Here is an 8738-nt window from a genome sequence, read left to right on the forward strand (position 1 = left end):
AGAGGTCAAGGAACCCATGCCAAGCCTCAAAGCTTCAGAGCTTAATACGAATCCAGTCCTGTCTGGTACCAGAGTTCGTGAACTAGGCCTGTGAGATGACTCAGCAGGCACAGGTGACTTCTGCCAAACATCACAGCCTAAGTTTGGTTTCTGAGATCCACGTAGTGGAAGGGGAGAACCAACCCCAGAATTCCTGAACCACACTACACAACTATGTGGATTCTTATTTAACTTCTTGGGGGTCTCAGTTTGGACTGGTGACAATTTCCAATTCAGAAGTGAGGGTAAGAATCAGGTTGGGCATTGTTTTGATTGAAGATGCTCTCGTCATCCAGGGACCTGGCTGGGAAGCTGGGTATGTGCTGCAAGCCTTCCTCCACACGCCCTCCATGCACCACAGGGGACGTTGCCACCTGCAGCTGAGAAGCTCACAGTAGCTGCTAGAAGGAGTTCTCCCTACAGAGGGGGAGACAAGGAGCCAGAAGAGTACATCCTGGTCCAGCTAGCAGGCCTAAGAACCAAGCAGTTGGTTCTCTTGCTGATCCAGAAGAGACGTGGGAATAATATGTACCCACAGGTGCCTGGATGGTGTCCCCAAGATCACTTCATAGGGAGTCAGTATATGAGGTACTTAAGGACCTTAGCATGGGTAGTGCTATGTGTTTTCTCTTGTACTGGGCATAACCACTGTGATCTTGAATTGGGGAAGCTGTGATGATCCACAGGAAACATCAGGAGAACAGGCCAGTAAACATTCCCTTGAGGAGAAGGGCAAGGGTTTACATCATCAAGGGATGTATGAGGTTCATGAAACCTCCCCAAATCCTCATACGACCCCTTCCCCTCCCACAGTGACACAGAAGGTAGAAAGTCGATCAGAAGTCGAGCCTCTTTGGTAGTGGCGCTTCTTGTTAACTGCCCAGTGGACTCATCAGTGACACAGCTTTTCATGAATCACCATGCTATGGGTGGGACTCCTCAGATGTCACGGTTGCCTTTGAGTGACTCATATGCTTGAAAATAACCCCAGTAAATATGATGGTTCACCAGGCTGGACTTGGACGAAGTCTCTCTCTGGTCTGTCAGGCCTCGTCTGTGTGGGAGAAATAGACATCACTTTACATATCCCCAGGAAAGGTCATACGAGTCCGTGAGTATCTAAGATCTTCTCATTGGATCCCATACAATCTCAGGATCCTCATGACGGAGACAGAAGAGCTAAAGAGAAAGAGGGATGTGAGGGTGTCACAGAGGTTAGAGAGAGAGAGAAAGAGGAGGGTTACCACACACCTGGCTTGGAGGATGGAGGATGGCACTCCAGGACACCTTTAGGGGAGGTGGCTCCGTGGGTAAAATGTTCACCATGCATGAGGACTGGAGCCTGGTTTCTCAGAAGCCACATAAATGCCAAACAGACATGTTGTCCTAGCAATCCCAGTGCTTGGGAGGTAAAAAATCCCCCAGAGATCCCCAGAGAAAGCAGGATAGCTAGACTAGACAAACTAGTGAATCTTGGGTTCAAATGAGAGATAGAAGAGTGGAAAACAGTCTAGAAAGATACCTGGTATCAATCTTCAGCCTACATATACATAGTCATACACACACACCTACCCACACATACACCTGTTCATACCACATACATGTATGCATACATATATACATGCACACCACAGTCACACACACACACACACACACACACAAAAGGTTTGTAATGGTAAGTAAATTGGCTTCCCTCCAGTACCTGCAGAAGGAATACAGTCCTACCTTCCTTTGTCATGAACTTGACTCAGTGTAAGAGAGTAAGTGTCCCGTTTAAGCCACCAAGTTTGTGGTGACTCTTATAGCATCCACATGAAACTAATACACACTGTATTCCTCAAACACACTTCAGTACTAGATCCAGCTCATACATGGACAGAGGAAGACAAAACTCTTTCTAAGCGGCACCATTGTGAGAGGTTGTACAGCTGGGCTTTAACACGGATTCTGTTTTGTTGAGACCTTGTTGTTAAATATTCAGAAGGAAAAGAGACATGGCCCCATTCAGAAAAGAATGCCAGCATTTTGTATCTGCAGAAAGGCAGTCTGTAAAACAGGATGCCATGAAGTCTCTTTGTAAAATGCGAAGTGATAGACATATGGGCTGGATTATTATTATCAATATGAATTTTAAAATCGTAGGAGAGTTCCCAGAGTGTCACTCTGTGGGCTGTTCTCCTACCCTCCCATCTTCAGGAGCAGAAAGAGCAAGAGGGAGCTGGCAGCCAAGGCAGAGAGGAGACGACCTAGTCTTTTTCAGAACTGGGGAAGGCTGGGACCATCTCAAAGCTGGTCACATCGGACGATGAAGCGTGAATCACAGAACAAACGTGCAATGGAAAAAACCTGCAAAATAAGCCTAGAGACGGAATGCTAATAGGCAGGCAAATAAGGGGAGATGAGCATTTGAATATTCATGAATCTAATCAGGAGCTGTGGATGAATGCAGAAATGGTCCTGGTGGTGACAACATGCTCTACAGAGAGGAGAAGGCTGCCTGAGAAGGTACAAAGAAATGTGAGCCAGACCTGTGCCACTGGCCAGGCCTCCTGGGACATCGGCTTGGGTCCCACAATCTAGCTTCTTTCTTCATCCGTCACTCATGCTGTGCTGTGTTTCATCTTTTCTTGCCATAGGAAGTTTCTGCTTCCACAGAAGAAAGGAGGCAAGGGGGAGAATGCTAACACATGCAAGCATCCTCCAGGGGCCAGACTGAGCTGCCTGCTCTGTGCAGATCTGTCTCATCCCCACCTTTCCAGGGGATGACAATTCCCCCATTTTCTAGAACAAGAAACTGAGGCTCAGGGAAACTATCTACTTTCCATGTCAGAAAGCTGGGAAACAATGGAGCTTAGATCAGTCAGCTTCTCCCTAGAGCACCACAGCCTACATCTTTCTGCCATCACTTGGGCCTCCACGTTTCTCCCTAGACTAGCCTGAAGTCTTGGAGGAGCACCATCACTCCCTGCCCTGCTGACCCTGGGACACTCATTCCCTAAAGGCATCTCTACAGTCTGCCTATAGACTGTCCCATGAGGTGGACACAGGCCCCGACTCCCTTGAAGCTTCATGTGCAGTACTTGGGAGAGGGCCTGCAGAAAGCTGGGTGTGGTACCCACAGCTACAGAAGGAAGGCAGTGTCTTAGGAGGAGATAGAGGAACCCCTTTGTGGTGGTGATGAGGAGTACCAGCTACCATGAGATGGCCCCTTGGAACCTGCTGGTATTCCCAGCAACATCAGGCTACCATGTAGTACCCATGCTGGAGGTCCACTCCTTCTACTGCCTCACCTCAGCTCCCTGGAGATGGCACATGTGTTAGGACACTTCTGGGTTTGATGGAGCCAAGGTCAGCAAGGTGGGGCTCACTGGAACTCCTCCCACAGCCCATCTTGCTCCAGACATAAACTCCTCATTGGAAACAGATAACATTCTCTGGGCACAGCACTCGAGAGCACTGAAACATCAGCACTGATAGTAATGACCTTGGTTTTTGAACTGTCTGAGGCTACCTCCTAGTTCCAGATAATATTACTGTTGAAGGCCAGATCTTTTTCCACTAGAAACATCCTCTTGCTTAAAAAACCCATCCAGGGATACCTGAGCCCTGCTCCTCTCCTATCCATTCTCTCATTGGGGGGTGGTTCAATCTGTCTATGGCAGATTCAGATGCCTTGTGGTGTCCATATGTAGCCTGCACACTGACTACTCCCTCTTACAGCCCTTGTTCAGCCACAGGCATTTCCATCTGTGCTGATTTGTTTTAACTGTCAATTTGACACACCCTATGGGTATGTCTGTGGGGGGCTATCTTGACTGTTAATTGATACAGGAAAATCCAGACCACTGTGGGCAGCACCATCCCTAGGCAGTGGGTTCTGAACAGAGTAAGAAAATAGGAGGCTGAAGAAATTGCCCAGCAGTTAAGAGTGCTTTCTGTTCTTGTGAAGGAACTGAATTTGGTTCCCAATACCCATGTCAGGTGGCTCGCAACCATCTATAAGCTCCTCCAGTTCCAGGGAAATCTGATGCCTGTAGCCTCCATAGGCACCTGCATTCGTGTGTGTGTGTGTGTGTGTGTGTGTGTGTGTGTGTGTGTGTGTGTACAACCACACCCAAAACTAATAGAAGTAAATCTAAAATAAGGAAGGAGAAAGCCAGCTGAGAAGAAGCAAGCAAGGTCCTTGTGTTTATTCTCGCTCCCTTTTTGACTGTGGACATGACACTTAGCTACCTTGATTTCCCCACAATGATGGTGTATAACCTGGAATTGTAAACCAAATAAACATCATATATCTTTGTACATGTCCCCTCCACTGACAGACTCACCACCCTAACCTCTGGTCTCGGGAAGGGTCCTGTCAGGCTTAAGGGTTCACTCGATCTTATCAGTACCACCCAGATAATTTCTCTCTTGGTTAACCCAGAATGCTAGCCCGATCTATCCACAGGTTCCACCTTCACCCAAAGGCAGAGGGGATTTTACCAAGTAGCTTCGTGACAGCAGTCATCTTGAGACCATACTGGGATCTGACCTTTACAGTAACTGGTCATGGTAATCATCCCCACCCTTTCGGCATCTCCTACACAAGAGGCACTATCCAAATGACAATATGCAAACAGAACACTGTCACATTGACTGCAAACAGCACCCAATGTTAAGGTGACCGTGCAGAGGTCAGGGAGGTTAATAACTTGGCAAAGGACACATAGCTATGGCAAGGAGAGGTCATGCTTAAACCCAGGTCTGTGTTCCTTCAAAGCCCAGCCTGCCTCTGGAGCCCTCTGTGGCTGAACTTGTCTGTGTAGCCATCTCAGGGCCTCCTCTCTTCTAATAGTCAGGCCCTAGATGTTCCACAGGGAAATCTCACACGCTGCAAACCTCAAATCCATTCCCCACAATTAGCACAGACGTCCTCAAAGGGCTCAAGAACTATCTATGGTCTTGGTCCATGCAGACATCACAGGAACCCTGGTGTGCATCAGAACCACTGCAGCCAACCTGCTGAGGCCAGATCATGAAGACCATGGCACCTGGGGTATTAGGCTGTCTCCACCAGACTAGAGAACTCTGGAGTGGGGCCTCAGAGACCTACAGAGTCTCCAGAGCAGCCTGAAGAAGCACTTCCCCATCTGTCAGGTACCCAGCTGACATGGGCACCCACCCACAGCTCCATGAAGCCAATGCTGCACATATTTGCCAAGCTGACTGCCCAGTGTCCCAGGCCTGCCCCTCCCCCCGCAACAGAGCCTGCGACAGATGGTCCAGAGTCACTCCAGTGGAAATTAATGGAGTCAGACTATCCACACACTTCTTTTCAACCGTAGAAAAATATTTTCCATGAGTCAAACACCAGATGTATTTTGTTTATGGGGCAATTTAGCACTTGCGAGGGTAAGACACTGAAGTGGGAAAAAGAGTGGTGCTGGCATTTCATGCAGCGCCTGGCCACACTCCAGCCACCTGCAGTAAGGCACTGGGCCTTGCCTGCCTGAGATGGAGCCTGCGTCTCGAACTCGATGCTTCCATACTTCCTAGAGAGGGAAAGCATCACATCAGTGAGTACCTGTTCCCTGGGGCTGAGTTTCTAACCATGCTAAATGGGTAAGAGCCTGAAGATGAGGAGCGGGCGGAGGAAGGAGGCAAAAGGAGAGGATAGCATTGATTGTTTGAATCCAAGAACAGGCAGACATGGAGTAAAGAGCCATCCGGCTCTCTTCTGTAACGTAGAGTGCGGATTCCTACCAGCCAAATAAATACACACGGAGATCTATAAGAAATGTTGGGGTGTGTGTGCCTGTGTGTGCCTGGGTGTGCCTGTGTGTGCCCATGCATGCTTGTGTGAGCACATATGTAGAGGTCAGAGGTAAAAAACAAATGTCTTCCTCAATTGCTCTCCATCTTTTTTCTATTTTTCTTTCTTCCTTTGTTTTTCTTTCTTTCTTTCTCTTTTTTTCTTTCTTTCTTTCTCTTTCATTGATTGGTTCAAGACATTGTCTCACTATGTACTTACCCCTTGGGTGACCTGAATATGTAAACCAGGCTGACCTTGAACTTAAAGATCTGCCTGCCTCTGCCTTCTGAATCTTGGGATTATAGGCATGCACCACCTCTTACAATTCCTTTTTTTAATTGTGTGTACAGTATACATGTGTGTGTCTCTCTCCATGTGTGGAAGTTTGGACACGTGAGTGCAGATGTCTGTGTAGGTCAGAGGCATCAGATCTCCCTGGAACTGGAGTTGCAAGCAATTGTAAGTTGCCTAATACGTGTGCTGAAAATAAAACTCAGGTCCAAGTGCTGATCCATCTCTCCAGCTCCTCTGCCTTATCTGTTGAGACTAAACTCCCTCACTGGACTTGGACTTGGGAGTTCAGCTTGGCTGACTTGCTAGCAAGACCCCAGAATCCTCACACCCTTCTCAGTGCGAGAGTGGTAGAAGCTAAGATCTGGGGCTGGAAGTCCCTCATGATTACATGACACTTTGCCCCCCTGAGCCCTCTCCCCAGATTACTAGGGAGAACTTTTGAGAACCACTGCTTCGAATCACAAAGATACACTTAATACAACACTGTATGATTTGTCATTACTTACTCGACCTCTCCACGACTCAGCTTCCTCATCTATAAAATGGATGGATGGAGCCAAACATGGCGGCCCTTGAATTTGAGAGGTTGAGGCAGGATTACAGTGTGTTTGACGACAGTCTGGGCTAAACAGTGAGTGCCACATTAGCCATCGCTACATAGTAAGACCTTGTCTTGAATAGCGAAACCAAAAAGTGTTAAGGTAGAAACCACCTCTTGTTTAACTTACTGTGAGACTCAAATGAGATAATTGACTCAGAACGGCAATTTGCACAGCTGCAGCCATTTGACGACATTATTTATACTCAAAATCAGCTGTGATAAGAACGAGATTCACCCTTGACTCTGATCTGCTACTTGGACACACAGAACGGAATGGAGCTTTGAGAGCCAAGGGCCTTGGGCCAAAGGGAGTTCCCTGCCTTTCTGGTCCACAGGTTTGTGTTAGAAGGTAGCTCCACCCACCCACTTCCACTTTACTCTGGGTTGCTCCTGCATGGCAGGGGCAGAGGTGAATACCTCAGCGAGACCACTCGGCCCCCGGAGTCTGAAGTATTTACTAGTTGGCCTTTCCACAAATCCTTTCCCAAGATCTGGTCTAAATGAAAGAGAGAGCTCATGCAATCTGCATTAAAACAGTGCAGTGTAGCCCTCCTCACAGAAGTGGCCAATTAATTACGCTATGGAACCGAAGCAGAGCAAGTGGCCCTTTGCAGCCCCTCCCCTCTTCTGCTTGTCTTGGCAGAGACTCAGCACAAACCCTCCCGCCTAACTGGGCAGGCGCATCTCTGAAAGTAACCATTGCAACAATGTAATAATGACTTCCTGAGTAAGCCGTCTAACGAGTGCTCAGCACCAACTCAAAGAGAAATGAGATTCGGTTGTCATCTGTTTGGTCCACAGTATGTACAACCCTGCACAGAAGGCCAGGAAAGAGAGACCTCCCCCCGTGTGGGCAGCAAGAAGGGTGTGACCTGCCCTGTGCGCCAGCTCTTCCTAGTAATCAGAATTACAAACACCCTTTGATTCCCAGCATCCCCTTCTAGAAATTTATTCTGTAGAGCTGACTTTAAATATGGCCAATGCAGCCAGGGCAATATTGTTTATAATAATAAAAACTTGGAGGAGTATAGGTGTTAATTTGACAATAAGGCACATATATATTAATATGGCATATAAATAAGACACATTATATATATATATATATATATATATATATATATATATATATATATATATATAAAAACTGGACCCAATTCACTTAATGAGGTAAAGAAAGAGTGCACTAGACCTAAAAGAAATGAGAGAATATTCCTTAAGATAAGGAACTAAGAGAAACACACACATGTGTGTGTGTGCATGTGTGTGTGTGTGTATGTATGTATGTGTGTGAACACCCTGGCATAAAGGAAGACTATGAAGTCAAAAACAAATACATGTGAGCGCGCGTGCATACACACACACACACACACACACACACACACACACACACACACACACACACATACACACACTACATGAGCATAAATGTTCACATCCAGGCAGAACCACCATGGTTGCTTGAGGAGAGGCTTCTGAAGTCTACGTGATCTGAATTATATGTACTATTATTGTAGGGAGTGAGTGTGCCAAGGTGTGCGTGTGGAAGTCAGAGAACAGCTGTGTGGAGCTGACTGTCTTGTTCTATCTCTTGTGAGTTCCATGGATGCAACTCAGGTCAGGCTTGCACCTGGGGCAGCAAAGTATATCTGGCTGCTGAGCCAGCTCGCTCCCGTGGGCTTCAGAACCAGAGGAAGCATTGCACTTTGCCTTTTTTGTTTGTTTGTTTTGGAGACAGGTCTCATGTAGCCCAGGCTGGCCCCTAACTTGCTGTGTAGCTGAGGATGACTTTGAACTCCTAATCCTTCTTTCTCCACCTTCTGAGTGCTAGGATTTCAAGTGTGCATCACCCTCAGCTTCAAGCTATCCTGAGGATTAAACTTGGGACTCCAGGCATAGGAAAGCATTCTACAACTGAGCCACACCCCTAGTCCTTTAAACTTTATACTGTCATTCCACATTATTTTTAACCACTTATAAATGTTGTTAATTTAACTGAAAATAAGTTTTTAA

This window comes from Peromyscus eremicus, chromosome 5 (genome assembly GCF_949786415.1).
Source record: "Peromyscus eremicus chromosome 5, PerEre_H2_v1, whole genome shotgun sequence".
NCBI lineage: Eukaryota > Metazoa > Chordata > Mammalia > Rodentia > Cricetidae > Peromyscus > Peromyscus eremicus.